Source organism: Lutra lutra, chromosome 3 (genome assembly GCF_902655055.1).
Source record: "Lutra lutra chromosome 3, mLutLut1.2, whole genome shotgun sequence".
In the NCBI taxonomy this organism is placed as follows: Eukaryota; Metazoa; Chordata; class Mammalia; order Carnivora; family Mustelidae; genus Lutra; species Lutra lutra.
Window position 1 is genome coordinate 189,328,307 of NC_062280.1, and position 8,450 is coordinate 189,336,756.

At 45.7% G+C, this 8,450-nt stretch overlaps 1 long non-coding RNA gene across 1 annotated transcript in view; it reads right to left on the reverse strand.

The window, feature by feature from the left end:
- LOC125094782 (uncharacterized) overlaps positions 1-1,599 on the reverse strand; it is a 36,932-nt gene extending 35,333 nt beyond the window's left edge. Inside the window, exon 1 of the long non-coding RNA XR_007125690.1 lies at positions 1,546-1,599. This is a non-coding gene — a long non-coding RNA (uncharacterized LOC125094782). The remainder of the gene's footprint in view (positions 1-1,545) is intronic.
- Positions 1,600-8,450: the final 6,851 nt, after the last annotated feature.

Sequence of the window (8,450 nt, forward strand, 5' to 3'; positions counted from 1 at the left end):
GAATTGGCTCTTGGGTTTTTTTTTTTTGGTTTTTTTTTTTTTTTAAGATTTTTTTTATTTATTTGATAGAGAGAAACCACAAGTAAGCAGAGAGGCAGGCAGAGAGAGAGGAGGAAGCAGGCTCCCTGCTGAGCAGAAAGCCCGATGTGGGGCTCGAACCCAGGACCTGGGATCATGACCTGAGCCGAAGGCAGTGGCTTAACCCACTGAGCCACCCAGGCGCCCCAATGAAGCTAATTCTTGCAACTGTATCTTTTATCACTGCTGCTGCTTTCAATTCATCTGACTGGAATCGCCCCGGTGTCCTCCAGTGAAACAAGGTCAGTCCGTGTGAAAATTTTTGTTCTAAACATTTCAAAGTGTCTATTCTTGCTCTGTCCATGGGGGGATTAAAGTGTGGGGACCTGTGGGCTGGGTTTCATTTCTTTTCTTTCTTTTTTTTTTTTTCCTTTTTCCTGTCATAGGTCAGAAACTGTAGTATTTTTTGCCTCTGAGCCAAAGAGAAGAAAGAAAAATGTGACATGACTTTGGCCCCACCTGCCTCCAATGAGTGGCAGGTCGCTTCTGGGTCCCAAAGTCTATCTGGTCATGTTCCTTTAAAGTGTCCTCCATGGGCGCCTGGGTGGCTCAGTGGGTTAAGCCGCTGCCTTCGGCTCAGGTCATGATCTCAGGGTCCTGGGATCGAGGCCCGCATCGGGCTCTCTGCTCAGCAGGGAGCCTGCTTCCCTCTCTCTCTCTGCCTGCCTCTCCATCTACTTGTGATCTCTCTCTGTCAAATAAATAAATAAAAATCTTTAAAAAAAAAAATAATAAAGTGTCCTCCAGCCATGACTTTTTTTTTCTTCTTTGAAATAGAGAAGAAATAACTGTGGGTAGGGGTGACGGTGGTAACAATGTTCTCAGGGCAAAGAAGGGTGTGGGGGCAGGATTCCCAACAGAAAACTTGGGCTGGACACCTTTGCAGCAGAGACGGCTTACGGAGGAGCAGAAGCACTCCTACGCGAATTCAGGTTAATTGCTGCTAAAATTATAATGGGTTTTCTTTCTCTCTCTCTCTCTTTTTTGTACTCTTTATTGTCACAAGAAAAAAAAAAACCTAGGAAATGCTACAAAAATACATTCTGTCAGAAAGGAAGTCCTTTGCGCTTGTCCTCAGCAAGCCCTATGGTGGTGAGGTTTCTCTGTCAGCAGACTCAGACCTACCCAGTTTCTGAGCCAATATTTATGAAGGCAAGAGCATATCAGTCTATTTCCTCACTTCCAACACCATCACTACCAGGTTGCGTTAAGAATTTGTTGGTCTTTGAAAGGCCTGGTACCTCCCAGGTGGAGTGTGGGCTGTTACAGGCTGAATTGTGTTCCCTCGAAATTTTCGTGTTGAAGCTGTAACCTCCATCCAGCGGCTCAGAATGTTACTATATTTGGAGACAGGGCTCTCAGAGATGTAGTTAAGGCTGAATAAGGTCATTCTGGTGGGCCGTAATCCCACCTTAATGGGATGATTGTGTCCTTGTAAGAACAGGAGATTAAGACACGGGAACTCACAGGGAAGACCATGTGAAGATACAGGGAGCAAACAGTCATCTACAAACCAAGGAGGGAGAGGTCCCTGAAGAAACCAAACCTGCTGACCCCTTGATCTCGGACTTCCAGCCTCCAGAACCGTGAAGACATACATTTTTGTTGTTTCACACCAGCCGGTACATTGTTAGGGCAGTCCTAACAAAAAAAATGCAAGCCCCACACATTCATTCTCAGTAAATACCAACTCTTCCTTCCTCCTCATTCAACAAGCCACTATGAATGGACTTCTGCCAGGATCACTCTCTGTCCTGAAGCCCTCCCTTAAACTGGGGTGGGCAAGCTTCTCCTGCTGAGTGCCAGATAGTAGCTATGTTAGACTTGAACTGCCAAGAGACAAGCAAGAGGGAGTATTATGTAGTTGCTAATATAAATTTAAAACATAACACCTCTGCCGTGGACCAGTGTTCCTGGCGGCATTATTCACAGTAGCCAAAAGGTGAAAACAACCCGTGTTCCCCAATAAGACAAACGGATAAACAAAGTGTGGTATATCCATACAACGGAATATTATGCAGCCTTAAGAGGAAGGAAAGTCTGACACGTGCTACAACATGGATAAATCTTGAAATATTATTATAGGCCAAGTGTCTCAAGCCAGACACAAAGAGGCAAATATTGTGTTATTCTGCTTATACGAGTTACTTAGAACAGGCAAGTCTGCAGAGACAGAAAGTAGAATAGTAGTTACCACGGGCTGGAGGGAGGGAGGAATGGAGAGTTGTTGTTTAATGGGGACAGAGTTCTGTAGACGATGATGAAAAAGTCCTGGAAGTGGATCGTGGTGATTGTCACACGGCACTGCTAATGGACTTAATGCCACTGAGCTGCACACATGAACACTGTCTAAACGGTAAATTTTATGTTAGGTGTCATTTGCTACCCTAACCACCACATCAAAAAGGCTATTCCCCTTCCCCAAATGTAACCATTAAAAAATATTAAATACACGGCTGGCGCTGGGGTGCGGGTAGGGAGGAGGGGAGGTCAACTGGTGCATAGACCCTAGTGTTCCTACTCCTGCTCTAAACTTTTGAGTTAGTGTCCTGCTTCCATCCTCTATTTCCTAATAGTAAGCGAGAGGTGTGCTGTAAACAGATCACCTGTAACTGTCAACCATCTGGATGGTTCCCCTATACCAGGTGCTCTGGGTCTTTGTTTTGCCTTTCTCCGTCATCCCGTGCAGCTGGATGTTTGCAGACGTGTCTGCTGGCTTTGGAGCCCTGTCCACTGAGGCTATGGATGGAGATGTTTAAAGGCTCTGCTTGGGGAATGTGTCCTCCATGGAGGACACAGACAAATTTAAAAATACGATTCTGGTTTTATTATAACAGGACCACACTTGAAACGTGAAATAAGAAAACAAAGCCGAGCACATTGCTTATATAACGGGGAAGTGCTATGCTAGCTAGACTCAGTCTCTCTGTGCGGAGCGCATGTTGACTTACATAGGGTTCTGGGAACGTGAGCTCTGGGTTGGGAGCCTTTCCGAGGCAAGAGTGGGTTACCATCATCTGGAGAAGTGTGGTTGCTGGCTGAGCTCTTGTCGATCTGTTGGGAATCAGGTATGTTTATTAAAGTGAGCCAATCTCTGATTGGCTTGTTTTCATAAGATAGGGGTTGAACTAATTGGTTAACTTGTAAAAGCAGGTTCACTGGGACAAGATGTCATTGATCAATTGAATGGATATAAAACCGGTTCTAGTGGTTACTTGTTATCATGGCTACAGAACCATCAGGTTTTCCCTAATTGGTGGGAACTTTTCAATTTTCATGTTTAATCTGTGTAGCTATCTCTCCAGCCATTAAAACTCTTTGTTATCCTCCATGACAAAGACTGCCGATTGCCTACCTAATATCTATCCTCTTTTTCTTCCTTACTAATAGAGCCCTGTTTTTGTTTTTTGGTTTTTTTAAAAAGATTTTATTATTTGTTTATTTGAGGGAGAGAGAGATTGAGAGAGAGAGGGAGAGTGCGCCTGCGCACACGGGGCAAGGGCAGAGGGAGAAGCAGATTCCCCCTACTGAGCAGGGAGCCCCATCCCAGACTCGATCTGTGGACCCTGGGATCCTGATCTGAGCCCAAGACAGACTCTTAACCACTGAGCCACCAGGGGCAGGAGTCCTGTTTTTGTGAAGGGTGGCCCTGTTCCCGGTTCACCATGCGACACAGTCCTAACCAATGAGATGTGGGCAGAATTACCGGGTCCTGCTTTTGGAAAAACTACTTCAAAGCTGAGCAGGCAGTAGGCATGCCCCTTTTCTCCTTCCTCCCTGGAAGATCAAATGTCCGGGGTGGCCGGTCAGAAGCCATGGATCCGTGGGAACTAAAGCAATTCCCTAATGATGGCTGATTAGAAAGAGAGAAAGAGAATACGGTGAAGCTATTGTATCAGTGCCGGACCTGTCGTTGCTAGGATACAAAATACAAAATTAAAACCAAAAACAAAACCCAAACCTGTTTGGTTTACCTACTCTGAGTTTAGTTTTCTGTTCTGTGTAGCCAAGCTGATTCCCAATTGGTAAGCCTGCCCCTGTGGGGTTTTGTTTTGCTTTGTTTTGTTATCTCTTCCCTCATAATCCTATCAGCAGCACCCAGGCATCCTCATTGCCCCTCAGAGTTCTCGACCCCCATGCAACACGCCATCAATATATACTTGTTGAGTGTGTCATTCCCAAATGAGGGTTTTTTTTTTTTTGTGCCTCGCAATATAAGACAATAAGTATAAAAGACAGTAAGTATAAAACATCATCTACAAAATATTCTTGCCAGAAATATTTAACCTGAATCCAACCATGAAGAAACTATTAGACAAATGCGGAGACCATCTACTCTACAACTCACCAGGACTCTCCCAAAAAGTTCCATGAGACAAAACAATCATCTATCAGGTGGGAGGGAGGATTATTCTAGGTTAAAAGAGACTAAAGATACAGAACCACCAAATGCGATGTGTGAATCCTGGATCAAACAACAAATGGTATCGGTGTCGCCCACTGGACCAGGACTTCCTGGCCGGAAATCCCGAAGACACCCCCAAGGGCTTGTGTGCAGCGGAAAAGGCGCTTCTCCAAGGGTAGATCCCCCTCTCACAACCCCACACATGCCACTCAGATCAGGAGAGACACTGGGAGAGTTGTCGACTTTAGAAAATACTTTGTATAGCTGGGATCTAGAAATCCAGGAGTTTCTTCATGGTTGCAAGGATCAACACAACCAAAGAGACTTAGGGAAACCTTAACATCAGAGAGGCTCCTACAGGAAGGGATGAAACATTGTAACCAACTCATCACAACCGCCCCACCCAAGGCTGCTTCTTGGTGGTGAGTGCCTGAGGCCAGGGCTCAGGGCTACCCCTGGCCATACACAACCAGCGCGGTGCCAGGGCTGAAAGGAGGGACTGCAAAATGCCTTCTTACCCAGTGGGGAGGGACACCGGGTTGGGGGGGTGCCGGGGGGTGGGGGCGCTCCTACCTGAGTGCTGTGTTGCGGTAACACCGCGAGACCAGGGCCCACTAGGGGGCGGTAGAGTACAGTGGTTGCGGTGCAGGCTCTGCCTGGGCAGCGGGATCAGTCCTGGCTTTTCCACTTAACAGTTGGTGACCTGAGGCGAGTCACAACCTCTCAGAACTTTGGTTTCCTCATCCATCTGTAATATGGAGATGAGAACACTGTCTACAACGGAAGTTTGTTCTGGTTAGTACACGACTGGCATACTGTAAATACTCAGTTAATATTAGCTACTAGGGGCAGCCTGCCTGCCTCAGTTGGTGGAGTGCGCAGCTCCTGATCTTGGGGTTGTGAGTTCGAGCCCCAGTTGGGTGCAGAGATTCCTGCAAAACAAAATCTTAGAAAAAAATTCTAAGAAAAAAAAGACAATTTGGGTTAAAAATATATGTATTAGCTTGTAGTATCAGCCACTGGGACAAGGGGAGAGGCCTGCTTCTGTGCTTGCACATCCGGGGGTATGTGTGCAGCAGAGCAAAGCAGGACACAAGCTCATTGGAACTTATGAAGCAAGGCCTGGAAAAAGCCACTCATGAAGCTGAGTTGAGGAATGAATCACCAAATAGAGACATGTGACCCACCAGGCCAGGGGCCACCCACCCATTCCCTCCAGCTGTAACCTTGTTTTTGGTCCTTCTTAAAAAAAATTTTTTTTCATTGTAGTAAAATACATATAATACAAAATTCACCATCTTAATCTATTTCTCAGTATACAGTCATGGCATCAGGTACTTTCATACTGTTGAGTAAGCCTCCCCCCCCACCACCTAGAGATCGTTCTTCATCTTGCAAAACTGAAACTCGGTACCCATTCAACATGAACTCCCCATTTCCCCTCCCCACCGTGCCCTGCCAACCACATTCTATTTTTTGTCTTTATAAATGTGACTACTCTAGCTGCCCCCATAGAAGCAGAAGCATACAGTCTTTCTCTTTTTATGACTGGCTTCTCTAATGACCTCCTCATGGTTCATTCACGTTGTAGCACGTGTTGGAATTTCCTTCATTTTTATGGCTGAATTATAATAACACTTCACATGTATATACCACATTTTGTTTTTCCATTTGTTGGGTTGATGAGGGGAACCCTTTGGTTCCTTTTCAACCAGATGGTCCATCAAGACTTTCTGGAAGGGATTAAGCAACCAAGGGAATCAGTGGTTGACCCTGGAAATGAAATCTCCAATATGGCAGAGGTGCAGGAGAACAAGAAATGATTTGCCAACAAGGGAGGAAAGAAATTCAGCCAGTATACAGACCTGCAAGTGTATTTAGTCCCTAAATGTCACTCACATGGTTGAGAGGTGGCCCATGACCGTCATCGTCTCTCCATCCCAAACCTATGCTTCTCTACTTAGTTTTGTGGTGCTAGGCTGAGACCTGGCAAACCACACATCGGGCTTTACCAGTTTGGGTGCTGCAGGAAGGCTACAAGCCTGGAGGAAGAACAAGGGCCCTGGGACCTCCTTTCTGCTTGTGATTCCTCTGAGCAACACCCCAGCAGTGCCTCTCCCCCCAGGAGAGGCAGGGCCTTCCTGCAGTAGGAGCTGAACCCTGTGTCCAGGTGGTCCCGCACTTGCAGATCTGCAACATCTCGCTCCTGACCTTCACCAACCGGCCAACACTCCCTCCCCTGATGACTGGGTCCCAGTCCCAGGGGAACACTCTTCTAAGTTGTAATATTTTAACTATTCCAGACATTTTCCTTTGTTTGCCTATCCCAAGAGGTGGTAAGTAGCTGCCTCTCTGTGGTGTCTGGGGTTGTCCTGGAGTAGATTAACAATTCTTTATGTTTAATTCTCTCTTTTCAAGTTATTACTGTAGTTATTACTGTAGTTTTGTCTCCTGGCTTGATTCTAACTGATGCAGCCTCAATCGCTATTTCAAAACTTTAATGCCTTCCAGCCTCTGTGTTTCCAGGCCCTATCCTCTAGTAAGGATGACCTGGCCTCCTGTTTCACTCAGAAAATTAAAACTGTGCCTGGGTGGCTCATTCAGTTAAGAGTCTGACTTTGGCTCAGGTCATGACCTCGGGGTCCTGGGATCCAGTCCAGCATCTGGCTCCTTGCTCAGCAGGGAGTCTGCTTCTCCCTCTGCTTGTGCGCATGCTCTGTCTCTCTAAAACAAACAAATCATTCTTTAAGAAGAAAGAAAATTAAAGTCATTTAGGTGACCTCAAACATGTCTCCCCCAACACCAGCCAATCTATAAAAATTTCTAAAGCCAACTGCCTTTTCTCAGTCTCAGAGGATAAAACATTTCTTTCTCTTCTTCCATGGGTGTTTTTGAGCCCAACCCCTCCAACGTCCCCTGTTCTGCTCTATCCCTTGTACTTTCTCTCAGTTTTTCTCTCAATTCTTAATACGTTCTTTTCTCTAGAAAAGCTGTCTGGGAAGCTAAGGATGGGTCAAAGCGTTGGCAGGAACCCTTTTCCTCTTTTGTTAACCACATCCATATTTCCCTCATAGAATGTCCACCCAAGTCTGAATTCACGGACAAGCTCTGCATTCCCAGAATCCAGCACAGTGCCTGGCAGGGAGGAGGCAGGGGATAATAGCCTGTATTCGCTGAATGGGTCAGTAGAGAGTTGCTGAAGGTATCAATGGATGGGTGGGATTCTGTGGTTAGCAGAGCTCACAGCACACCCTCAAGTCACATTTCTCGGTGCGCAGTCCTTGGACCACCAGCACCAGAATCACTTGGGACCTTTTTGAAAATGCTGACTCAAGCATGAGTGGGTGGCTTAGTTGGTTAAGCATCTGCTTTCAGCTCAGCTCATGATTCTGGGGTCCTGGGATCAAGTCCTGCTTTGGGCTTCCTGCTCAGCGGGCAGTCTGCTTCTCTCTCTACCTTCCCCTCTACTTGTGATCTCTCTCTATTTCATGCTGTCTCTCAAATAAATGAATAGATAAAATCTTTTTTTTTAAAAAGAGAGAGAGAGAAAAAAAAGAAAATGCTGGGTTAAAACCCACATTGATTGGGGTATGTCAGTGCGAAACAGGAGCTAACTGAAAGAGCTCCCAGAGGCCAAACTTGAAATAACTTGAGCAACAAAACGAATGAAGGGATAACCCAAATTATAAAATTTATAATTTATAAAATAAATTTCCATGAGTCTATACTGAAATAAATAAATGGTTGAATAAATAATGGGGGAGGAGAGACAAATCTCCTGTACAGAAAAATTTCAAATAATTTATATACATACCACATCCTCAAAGAAGTGGAACGTAACTGCCTGCCCAAGGGTGGGCTGCCCGTAGTGACTTCCTTCTAGACAGGACGGTATGAAAGGGGTGGCAGGTAATTTTCCAGTGGAGAAACGTGACTGACACGGTTTCAACCAGGTGATCAGGGTCAA